Here is a 12,609-nt window from a genome sequence, read left to right on the forward strand (position 1 = left end):
TCCCATCATTTCATGGCAAACAGATGGGGAAACAGTGGAAACAGTGGCTGACTTTATTTTTGGGGGCTCCAGAATCACTGCAGATGGTGATTGCAGCCATGAAATTAAAAGATGCTTACTCCTTGGAAGGAAAGTTGACCAACCTAGAAGCATACTAAAAGCAGAGACATTACTTTGCCAACAAAGGTCCGCCTAGTCAAGGCTATGGTTTTTCCAGTGGTCATTATGGTGTGAGAGTTGGACTAAAAGAAAGCTGAGTGCCAGAAGAATTGATGCTTTTGAACTGTGGTGTTGGAGAAGACTCTTGAGAGTCCCTTGGACTGCAAGGAGATCCAACCAGTCCATCCTAAAGGAGATCAGTCCTGGGTGTTCATTGGAAGGACTGATGCTGAAGCTGAAACTCCAATACTTTGGCCACCTGATGTGAAGAGTTGACTCATTGGAAAAGACCCTGATGCTGGGAGGATTGGGGGCAGGAGGAGAAGGGGACGATAGAGAATGAGATGCTGGATGGCATACTGACTCGATGGACATGAGTTTGAGTAAACTCTGGGAGTTGGTGATGGACAGGAAAGCCTGGCATGCTCATTCATGGGGTCCGCAGAGTCGACACGACTGAGCGAACTGAAAACTGAACTGAACTGGGGTTTCATAACTTTCTCCAAGGGTAAGCGTCTTTTAATTTATGGCTGCAGTCACCATCTACAGTGATTTTTGAGCCCAGAAACATAAAGTCAGCCACTGTTCCCACTGTTTCCCCATCTGTTTGCCATGAAGTGATGGGACCGGATGCCATGATCTTAGTTTTCTGAATGTTGAGCTTTAAGCCAACTTTTTCACTCTCCTCTTTCACTTTCATCAAGAGGCTCTTTAGATCTTCTTCACTTTCTGCCATAAGGGTGGTGTCATCTGCATATCTGAGGTTATTGATATTTCTCCTGGCAATCTTGATTCCAGCCTGTGCTTCCTCCAACCCAGCGTTTCTCATGATGTACTCTGCGTATAAGTTAAATAAGCAGGGTGACAATATACAGCCTTCACATACTCCTTTTCCTATTTGGAACCAGTCTGTTGTTCCATGTCCAGTTCTAACTGTTGCTTCCTGACCTGCATACAGTTTTTCAAGAGGCAGGTCAGGTGGTCTGGTATTCCCATCTCTTCAGACTTTTCCACAGTTTATTGTGATCCATACAGTGAAAGACTTTGGCGTAGTCAATAAAGCAGGAATAGATGTTTTTCTGGAACTCTCTTGCTTTTTCGATGATCCAATGGATGTTGGCAATTTGATTTCTGGTTCCTCTGCCTTTTCTAAAACCAGCTTGAATATCTGGAAGTTCACGGTTCACATATTGCTGAAGCCTGGCTTGGAGAATTTTAAGCATTACTTTACTAGTGTGTGAAAGTGAAAGTGAAGTCGCTCAGTTGTGTCCAACTCTGTGACCCCGTGGACTGTAGCCTACCAGGCTCCTCTGTCCATGGGATTCTCCAGGCAAGAATAATTGTGCAGTAGTTTGAGCATTCTCTGGCACTGCCTTTCTTTGGGATTGGAATGAAGACTGACCTTTTCCAGTCCTGTGGCCACTGCTGAGTTCTCCAAATTTGAGTGCAGCACTTTCACAGCATCATCTTTCAGGATTTGAAATAGCTCAACTGGAATTCCATCACCTCCACTAGTGGTTTCAACTTATTGTTTAAATGTACAAACCTTATCCATACAATTTTAACAAATGGAAGCACTTGTGAAACCTCCAAGCCAATCACAGTATAGGGTATTTCCACTTTCCCAGAAGACTTGCTCAGGTGCCTGCACAATTAGTCCCTTTACACTCTACAGGCAGCACTATTGTGGTTTCATTTTCACCTTAGGTCAACTCTGACTTCACTGGAACATGTGACCTCAGGCAGTATTTACTCGGTGAGTCTGGCTTCTTTTATTTGGCATAACAATGCCTGTGGAAGTAGTTCTGTCACTTGGATTGCTGAGCAGTATTGCGCTGAAGTAAAAGAACAATTTGTTTGTTCATTCACTTCTTCAAGGACACTTGGATTGTTTCCAACTGTTGTCTACCGTGAATGCTGCCATGAATGTACAAGTCTTTGTGTGTGTGTGTGGATGTGTTTTGCATTTTTTCTGGGATAAATGCATATTAATATGTGGAATTGCAGAGCAAAAGGGCAGGTTTATGTTTGACTCAATAAGAAACTGCTGCAACCTTCCAGAGTCATCCTATCATTTTACATTCCCACCAGTGATGTCTGAGACTTCTAGCTGATTAACATCCTTGCCACATGTTTGTTGTTTGGTGTATAATTTCATATATCCTACTGAATGTGTAAAAGAGTGTTATTATCTTACCTTGTTTCTGATCTTAGAGGGAAGACGTCTTACCTTTAAGTATGATGTTAATGGTACATGTTTGGCAGTTGCGCTTTATCAGGGAAAGAAACTCCCCCTCTCATGTTAGTTTGCTGAGTTCTTTTTTTTTTTTTTCTTTTATCAAGAGTGGGTGTTGGATTTTGTCAAATGTGTTTTCTGCATCTGTTGATATAGTTATTATATATGATGTTTTCTTTTTCTCAGTTGATATAATGGATTATGATCACTGATCTTCAAATGTTGACCCACCCTAGGTGGGAATGAATCCACCTAGTCCTGCTGCTTGTATCTTTTTCTGCGTTGGTGGATTTGAGTTGCTAATATTTTGTTAAGGATTTTTGCACCTATACCCCCCTCTATCCTTTGTCCTATATTTTAGTTCTACAAATGTTATCAATCCCACAATCTATTGTTCTTTTTGCTTTAAGCAGTCATTAGATTTTTTTTAATTAAGAGAAAAAAAGCATAGTTTTTTGTATTCTTTCCATATTTGTCATTTTTATTCTTTATTTCTTCCTGCAAATCCATGTTTCAATCACTTATTTCTTGATTACATCCTCAAGAACCTTCTGTTATATGTGTTTATATATCATTTATTTGTTTATGCTAGTGATTAGCTCTCTCAACTTTTATATTTCTAAAAAATATTATTCTCATCTTCAGATATGATCTTCACTAGATATAGAAATCTGTAGGAAAACCTTTTAACTTTTCAGATAATGTTTCATTGTCTTCTGATTGCAGAATTTTTGATAGGCTGACGTCTCTGATTTTTGTCATTTTTCATCTTTTTAAAATGTCTCTCGTTTTGGCTACTTTTAAGGTTTTTCCCTTTTCTCTCTGCTTCTGAGCAGTCTCAGTGTGCCGTGCTGAGTCTTGCTCCCTTTTTTAACATTCATTATTTATTTGTTTGGCTGTGTCGCGTCTCGGTGGCGGTGTCAGGACCTTCACTGCGTGCTCGTGGGCTCCCTAGTCGTGGCCCTTGGAGTCAGTAGTTTCCCCATGTGGGCTTCATTTCTCTGCAGCCTCTGGGGTCCTGGCTCCCCAACCAGGGATCAAACCCACGTCCCCTGCATTGCAAGGCAGATTCTTAACCACTGGGCCACCAGGGAAGTCCCTGAGGGCTTGTTTTCTTTCTGTTTTTCTTAGCATTTGTTCAGATTCTTGGACTGTGTCATATTTGGGAAAACTTTGACCATTATTTTCTCCCAGTATTTTCTTTTCTTTCAGAGAATCTAATAACACATATTATAGAATGCTTATTACCCTATTTATGCTTATTTCATTAAAAAAATCTTTTCCTTTCCTAAATGAGTTTGGATCTCTGTTAACTTGTTCTGAAGTTCCTTGAAGCTTTTCTCTGTGGTGTCCAATCCTCCCATTTGAAATTTTAGATTGTAGACATTATATATATATATATATATATAAAATTTCTTACATTTCTACTTAGTTCCTTTTAGGTTTTCATGTCTCTACAGAAACAGTCTTTTCATCTGTTGTATCTCCTCTAACCTTTAAAATATTGATGTAGTTGTGTTCAAGTGTGTGTGTGTATGTGTGTGTGTGTGTGTGTGCACGCTCAGTTGCTCTGTCATGTCCAACTCTTTGCGACCCCATGGACTGTAGCCTGCCAGGCTCCTCTGTCCACAGAATTTTTCAGGCAAGAATACGGAGTGGGTTGCCATTTCCTATTCCAGGGAATCTTCCCAACCCAAGGATTGAACCCACATCTCTTACATCCCCTGCATTGGCAGACGGATTTTTAACCACTGCGTCACCTGGGAAGCCCCACTTGTTTTAAAGCACTGTCTCCTAATTCTAATACCTAGAGCATGGGTGGGTCTGTTTCCAGAGATTATGTTTCCTTTTGATTATAAGTTACGGGGCCCCATTTTGTCACATGTTTTATAGTTGTTTATATAATTTTGTGTAAACTACATTTGAGACTGAAGCATAATTTGATATTGTTTACTTCAGAGAAAGTGCAGACCCTTGGCTGCCTCTGTTAGGAAGAGGGCCAGGTCATTCAGGTTCCTCATACAGTTGAGTTGAGGTGGGCGACACCTCAGCTTTAATTATGTTCAATATGCCTGTTGTTACCTCAGCTCTGAACCTCTAGCTCTGCCTCTTTTTTTCTATTTTTTCATTCATTTCCTTTCAGTTCACTTTTAAGATTGACTCATAATCTCTTTTCTGTAAAACACACATACACACACACACTTGAACACAACTACATCAATATTTTAAAGGTTAGAGGAGATACAACAGATGAAAACAGCTTAGAACATAAATGAAGGTTTTGAAATCACGAACTATATGAGTACTAATACTCAGAATCTGGTAATACATGCCCCACCTGAGAACTGACCTAAGGGTGAGGGTGTCCATCACATGCTCTAGGTGGAGGACACTTAGAACCACTGGAACTCACTGGAGGGATCAGGAATCTCTCACCCCGCAGAAGGACATTACAGAGTTGAAATGGGATTATTTTAACTTGATCTTAGGAGCAAAATGAGAGAACTAGTATTTTCTACCATGACTGTTACCTTTTTGATCCTTCCACTCAGATGTGGCAAGGGAATTTACAGAAAAGTTTTGAGTACAGATCTTCCCGGATATTTATTTTCCTGGAGAGAATAAATTAAAATTAATAGACAAGTAAAATGTTCCACTGGGGACAGCATGGTTCTTTTGTCCCCAGCTGGATCTTGTCACCTTTCTAGACACTAAAATTACAGGCCTGCAGAGAGATGAGCTAATGACATCCTTGCCTTGAAATTGTTCCAGTCCCTTTCACATACACAGATCACCCCCACACACCCATCTGGGTAAGTGCCTCTTTGTTCCACACACTTAGAACCAGTGCATGGATGGGCTTGTAGGTAGGCTGGAGAAAGAGGCAAATTTGGTCTAATAGTGATGTTTTTTTCAGATGAACCATTCTACTCTAACCATCTCCCAGGTCAGAGAATGGTTTTCTCTTTAATGGAGTGGAGAAATGTTCTTGTTAGTGTAGTTAGTCCTTTAAGTTGGTGACTCATAAAATTAATGGGTTTTTTCATGTGAAATACTAAATTAGTTAATTGTTGATATGTATTTTTTCCCTGAATAAAATTACTTTTATTTACTTGCTATTTCAGTTCTCAAGGAAGAGATTATACTGTTATGTTAAAGTATTACTAATATAATCATATTTTTCTTAAAGGAACAAATTTTTAGCTCTGACTGGGTTTTCGTTAAATATGCTCAGTTTCATTTCTCTCATTTTCATAAATCAATTAGAGCTTTTAAAAATAAGTGCCCTGTGGGGTCTGGGTTATTAAAAAAAAAACTAAGCATTTAGAAGAAAACCAGATTCTTTGTCTGAAACATGACTTTGTAAAGAGAGTTTAACCTCACATTCCTACAAAATATTTACCACTTTTTTCTCATGAAGATCTTTCTTGTCCCAGTTTTACCTTCATGAGTTTCAAATTAATGTAGATAGGACTATGCTCCAGCAGTTAGGGAATTTCAAATCAGAGGACAGTGAAAATGAGGCTGTGATTACATAAAAAATAAAGAAAACAGTGCTGCCTGTCTACTGGAGACCTAACGTAGAATCAACAGTATCTGGTGAGGAGAAAGACTTTGTGTCTACTTCTCTTTTCTCCATAGGTTATTCTTTTTAAAAATATCTGTTCCCTTTCATTTCGGTTATGCCAGAACCCATTTCATTAGAAGGAAAATTTGGAACAAAAAACATTTTCATCTGCCCTGACCTCTATGCTTGAGTTTTAGATTTTTTTTCCAAACTATATCTTGTGAATTTATTATGAGAGAAATGTGAACTGATCTTTTTTTGTTACTGAAGTACAAAGAAGAGGATGATAAAGTAAAAACTCTAAAAAAAAAAAAAAAGTAAAAACTCTGAAGCAAGTAAACCAGACCCATTCTCATGTAGGACTTTTTGGGTTTGTGATAAAGTATCTCTGGGGTTTTCCTTTGTGTTTGGAATAATGATTACTCTTGTTTTGATTTTTCACAGAATAGATGTAAAAATATCGATGCTGTAAATACCCAGCCATGTGTAAGCAACCATCCTGAGCTATACTTTGCAGTCCTTGAAATCTGTAAAAACAGTAGATAATTCTCACCCATGTGTTTTAGGAAACTGCTGCTGTTAACATTTTCGACCGTACTCAGGTTTCTTTTTCATTCTCCTGAAGTTCATATGTTTTCAGATGCTCTGTACCCATCACTGACATCTGGATGGTGGTGATTTTGCATCCTTGACTTTTCAGGCTCTTTCTCCATTTTTCTCTTCCCAGTTCTCCCGCTAGAATGTGCCACAAGGTGGAACGTGTTTTCTAGCACACCCACAGTCCAAACCCACATACACGGCATATTGTCACTCTCTCCTCCCAGATCGTTTCTGTTCATTCCTACTTTATAAAAGAGGGTAGCAACGATGGAAGTGAAGGTGATACGTTATACAGTGAGAAACCAAGATGTGCTCTTCCATGTGTCTGCGGCACATCGCATATTGCTGAACATAAGTCACCCTGTTTGTGCCTTGTCTCCGTCCCGGGAATATCCTGCTCGTGTTGTGGACAACACGCGCTCTCCTCTCCTTCACCCTGCCGTCTGTCCACAGGTCACAACACCCACGTTTCCCTTGGGGCCTGGCGCGGGGTGTCCTCTTCCCACTCACACTCATCACTTCTCTGACCCCTGGCTCGAGTGAAATGACCTTAACATTCTTCAGTAGTGTGTGGCCCATTCGGATGGCACAGTGAATCACATAATTGCACGGTGATACAGTGTCTAAAGTGACTGCTTCCTGGATCAGGTTTTTGAAAGGAACCTCAGCTATGAGCCTCAGTCTGTGCCATCAGTTACAGCAGCTCCTAGTGGTAATTTTCCCAAATGAATGCCTGTTTCTCATTGACATGTATCACTCCATTTATGTGTTGTTTTGTTTTCCTTGTTTTATCTTTTGTTTTTGTTTCCTAATTTTCTCACATAGCTTTTCTTTCCTCTTTCTCAGTGTAGCCTCTTAGAATATGACCTGTTTCAGAATTTTCTTTTATGTTATTGTGCCTGTGACTTAGGTCATTATGATCAAGCCCCTTTGAAGGCATTTCGGGTGTATAAATGAGATTTTTTGTGCTTGGTACGTTAGGAGAGCCAGATACCACTGAACATCAGTCACCGCTAAGAGGCTTGTTTGAACAAGGTCTCATAGGTCACCCTATTGATGGGGAAAGTTTCTGCTCTGTCACTGCTCTCCTGAGCAGTGGTGTGCAGTTCAAGTAGTAAGTGTGATGAAGCATGGATGTGCAAGGACACACACAATAGGATTTATTTTAGCTTATTTTAATGAAATATTCATATTTCCAGAATATGTTTTCTAATGAAGCACAGAAATAGGTATATATCTTTCTTTTCTAAAAAATGTTTATTTATTTATCTGCGCTGGGTCTTAGTTGTGGCACTCAGGATCTTTCTTTATCATATTTATGTAAAAATAAACAAATAAGTATTTGCAGTATGTTTCTCACTAATAGAGTTGTCTATGAACCTTGAAGTCTGGATGTAGTTGGGTGATTAGTGTCATAATTCCTCTTGCCTCTCCTGGCACTCCATGCCAGCTAATGTAAGTGGCTGCTTTTGATTGTGTTACTGTTTGTCACCTTCCTGGATCAACTTTTCTGCTTCTACTATGGAATTTTCCTATAGAAGAAGATTTGCCAGTGGTTTTAATAATGACTGTTGACTGTGAAAAGTAAAAAGCAAGGTAAAAATGAGCAACTAACTTCTATAAAGTATGACAGTTAATTTTAGCGGTACTGCTAGAGCCCAGCCCAGTAATGGGCTACGTTATCGACCGTGGGTGGGTTGCACAGGTGTGGGCTGGGGGAGACAAGCATAACGACACCCAGGTAGGCGTGAAGGCAGACTTGAGTATCACGTCCATGGATGCATTGAAATGGATGCATTCGGATCAATCCACATGTTTTGATTATGGTAATAGTGTTGGTTGAAAATGGTGAAGGTAATATTTGTGGTAAAGAGAATTTTTCTTGCTTTTCTCTTCAGACACTTAATATAAATAGATGTCCCCATAGAGATGGATAAAGATAAACCCTCCAGTTCTATTGCTATAAGAAATGCATTCTTCTGCGAGGTTGGTATTGGGATCTCAGTCAACACTATCCTTCTTCTCTTCCACGTCCACACCTTCCTTCTCGAGCACAGACCCAAGCCCACTGATCTGATGATTAGTCACCTGGCCCTAATCCACATAGTCATGCTAGTAGCCGTGGGGTTCATAGGTACAGACATCTTTGGGTCTCAGAACGCTTGGGATGACATCAAATGTAAATCACTTTTCTACTTACACAGGATGACAAGGGACCTCTCCATTTGTACCACCTGTCTGCTGAGCGTCTTCCAGGCCATCACCCTCAACCTCAGAAACTCCTGTTTGGCAAAAGTCAAACTTAAATTGTCAAATCACAACCTACGTTGCTTTCTCCTCCTCTGGGTCTTTAACATGTCCATTAATAGTCGCTATTTAGTCTCAACCATCACCACACTCAATGTGACCTCGGACAGTTTTCTGGCTATCACTGAATCCTGCTCTCTGTGGACCTTGAGTTACTTTCTCAGGTACATATATTTCCCCCTAGTGACCTTCTGGGAAGTCTCTCTTATAGGGCTCATGGCCCTCTCAAGTGGACACATGGTGACTCTCCTGTACAGGCATAAGAGGCAGTCACAGCCCCTTCACAGCACCAAGTTTTAATGAAAGCCTCCCCAGAGGAAAGGGCCACCCAGGCCATTCTGTTGCTCATGAGTTTCTTTGTGGGCATGTACTTTCTGGACTGCATGGTCACTTCCTTCTCAGGAATGTTGAGGAAGAGTAACCCAGGTCCTCTTTTTGTCCAGATGCTCGTGGGCAGTGGCTATGCCACCATCAGTCCTTTTGTGCTAATCCGCACTGAAAGACGAAGGATCAAGTTCTTAAAATTCATAAAGGGGAAGGACAGTAAATGTCTAATTATTCAGTGACAGATAACTTGTCTTAAGTGAGCCAGTTCACCATTTCGGAATGATTAATGGTGGTGTACAGGATATGCTGTCTTGAATAATTTAAATGTATGGAGTTATGCTTTTTCTCCTAAATGTATTTAGTTTATATTTGTGGCTGACAAGTACCTAGTAGATAATGTAACTCTACAACTATCTAAGAAGACACAAACTTCTAATTCTAATCAGTCTCCTAAGAGACAGAGCTCTTAACACAGTTTCAAACTCTAAAGTGAGACAAAATAGAACAATTACTGTCTGGAGATGGACAAAGGGCCAAGAAGAAACAAAAAGAAAACATAACAAAGGGGCACAAAGGAAATCTGGGGGTTGACTGTGGTTGTAGATCTGGAATAACCACCAATCTAATATGAACATGACACCTGTTAAAGGAATAAAAAGGACTCATAAAAATCCTAGACATGAAATTTTTATAAATTGAAATTAAAAATACTATCCAGTTCTAGACCAGTGGAACCCATTCCTCTTGTTAATTGTGGCTGAAATATTTGGACAAAATATTTTTTCAAAACTAGCTGAGGACTCTGATAAGTACACAAAAACAAGCTAATTGTGGAAGAAGTCAAATCTTGGAGATGCAGCCTACATAGGTGTCAGTTTCCACTTCTTTTCTCACACGGACTTCTGAAGATCTCATGGATCGACATGACAATGGTAACAGAAATAATATACTTCTGGCCAGAGGAAACAGGCTAAAGGGCCTGTGAGGGCCAGAGACTGTCAGAGGGAACCCCACAGGGGAGACCACCAGAGAAGGGCCTTTCTAATTCTATGTATTCTTAAAGAGATGGGAATACCAGACCACCTTACCTGCCTCCTGAGAAATCTGTATGCAGGTCAAAAGCAATGGTTAGAACTGGACATGGAACAATGGACTGGTTCCAAATAGGGAAAGGAGTATGTCAAGGCTGTATATTGTCACCCTTTTTATTTTTTATTTTTTTTTTAATTTTTTATTAGTTGGAGGCTAATTACTTCAATCACCCTTTTTATTTAACTTACATGCAGAGTACATCATGCGAAATGCTGAGCTGCATGAAGCACAAGCTGGAATCAAGATTGCAGTGAGAAATACCAATAAACTCAGATATGTAGATGACGTTACCCTTATGGCACAAAGCGAAGATGAACTAGAGACTCTTGGTAAAAATGAAAGAGGAAAGTGAAAAAGCTGGCTTAAAACTCAACATTAGAAAAACAAAGATCATGGCATCTGGTCCCATCACTTCACAGCAAATAGGTGGGGAAACGATGGAAACGGTGAGAGATTTTATTTCTAGGGGTTCCAAAATCACTGCAGATGGTGACTTCAGCCATGAAATTAAAGGACGGTTGGTCCTTGAAGAAAAGCTATGACAAACCTAGACAGTGTATTAAAAAGCAGAGACATGATTTTGCTGACAAAGATCTGTCTAGTCAAAGCTATGGTTTTTCTAGTAATCATGTATGAATGTGAAAGTTCGATCATAAAGAAAGCTGAGCACTGAAGAATTGATGCTTTTGAATTGTGGTGTTGGAGAAGACTCTTGAGAGACCCCTGGACAGCAAGGAGATCCAACCAGTCCATCCTAAAGGAAATCAGTCCTGAATATTCACTGGAAGGACAGATGCTGAAGCTGAAGCTCCAACACTTTGGCCACCTGATGTGAAGAACTGACTCACTAGAAAAGACGCTGATGCTAGGGGAGATTGAAGACAGAGAATGAGATGGTTGGATGGCATCACCGACTCAATGTATATGAGTTTGAGTAAGCTCCGGGAGTTGGTTGAGAACAGGGAAGCCTGGCGTGCTGCAGTCCCTGGGGTTGCAAAGAGTTGGACAAACTGAGCGACTGAGCTGAACTGAACTGAATTCTGTGTGTGCCCCTCACAAGTCTCAGCACAGCCGGGCACACACAGTGGAGAGACCCGAACCAACACTGAGACTGGAACAGGCCAAAAAGAAGATGAAGCAGAACTTTCAGTTTTCCTCTAAAACAAAAGCACAAACATTCCCCAGAGGATTGTAATAGGCCTGAAAGCATAGTACAATATTCAGAAGTCCAAAATACAGTTCAAAATTACTCAACATATAAAGAAACAGGAAAATGTGACCCATATACTAAGGCACAATAAATACATAGATGCCATACCCAAGATAACACAGATATTGAAGTTATAGACTCAAAGAAGCTCTCAGAAGTTATAAGTAAAATAACACAATTTGTTCATGCATTCACTTCTTAAAGGACACTGTAATTTGAATATTGTTTCCTCTATACAAAATGCATCATTTTCCCCTGATAGACTTCAAAATATTTTCTTTGCCTTTAGTTTTAAGCAGTTTGCTTGTTAAGTATTTGTCCTGTATAGGATTCACTTATCTTTCTAAACTGGTGCTTGCTAAAGGCAAGGGTGTGGGTGGGCAAAATGGGTGAAAGGGATCAAAAGATACAAATTTCCAGTTATAAAGTAGATGCAGGAGATGAAATGTAGAATATGGTGACTGTAGTTAATAATACTGTATTACGTATTTGATGAAAGTTGCTGAGAGTAGATCTTAAAACTTAAAGTTACAAGAAAAAATATGTAAGAATTATGGGTCTGGGTGTTAACTAAACTTACTGTGGTGATCGTTTCACAGTATATGCATATATCCAATCATTATGTTGTACACCTGAAACTAACTTAATGTTGCATGTATGCATGCTCAGTCGCTCAGTCGTGTCCAGCTCTCTGCGACCCCATGGACTGTAGCCCGCCAGGCTCCTCTTTCCATGGGATTCTTCAGGCAGCAGTACTGGAGTGGGTTGCCATGCCCTCCTCCAGGGGATCTTCCTGACCCAGGAATCAAACCTGTGTCTCCTGGGGCTCCCTCACTGCAGGCAGATTCTTTACCACTGAGCCACCAGGGAAGCCCAACCTAATGTTATGTCAATTATATCTCAATAAAAAAATAACATATATTAAACATAGCAGATTTAGGAGAATTCCCGGCTTGGCCACACACAACTTGAGGACCAGCTCTTGCCCAGTGAACACAGGTGACTGTATAGAGCCTCGGTTACCTGCACAAACTCCGCCTTCCTTTTAGTTTCCCTTTGAGGTCTTGCTGGCCCTTTCTAATCATCAGGTCAACCAAATCCATTTTTACA

The sequence above is a fragment of the Cervus canadensis genome, chromosome 22, assembly GCF_019320065.1.
Source record: "Cervus canadensis isolate Bull #8, Minnesota chromosome 22, ASM1932006v1, whole genome shotgun sequence".
NCBI classification, from domain to species: Eukaryota; Metazoa; Chordata; class Mammalia; order Artiodactyla; family Cervidae; genus Cervus; species Cervus canadensis.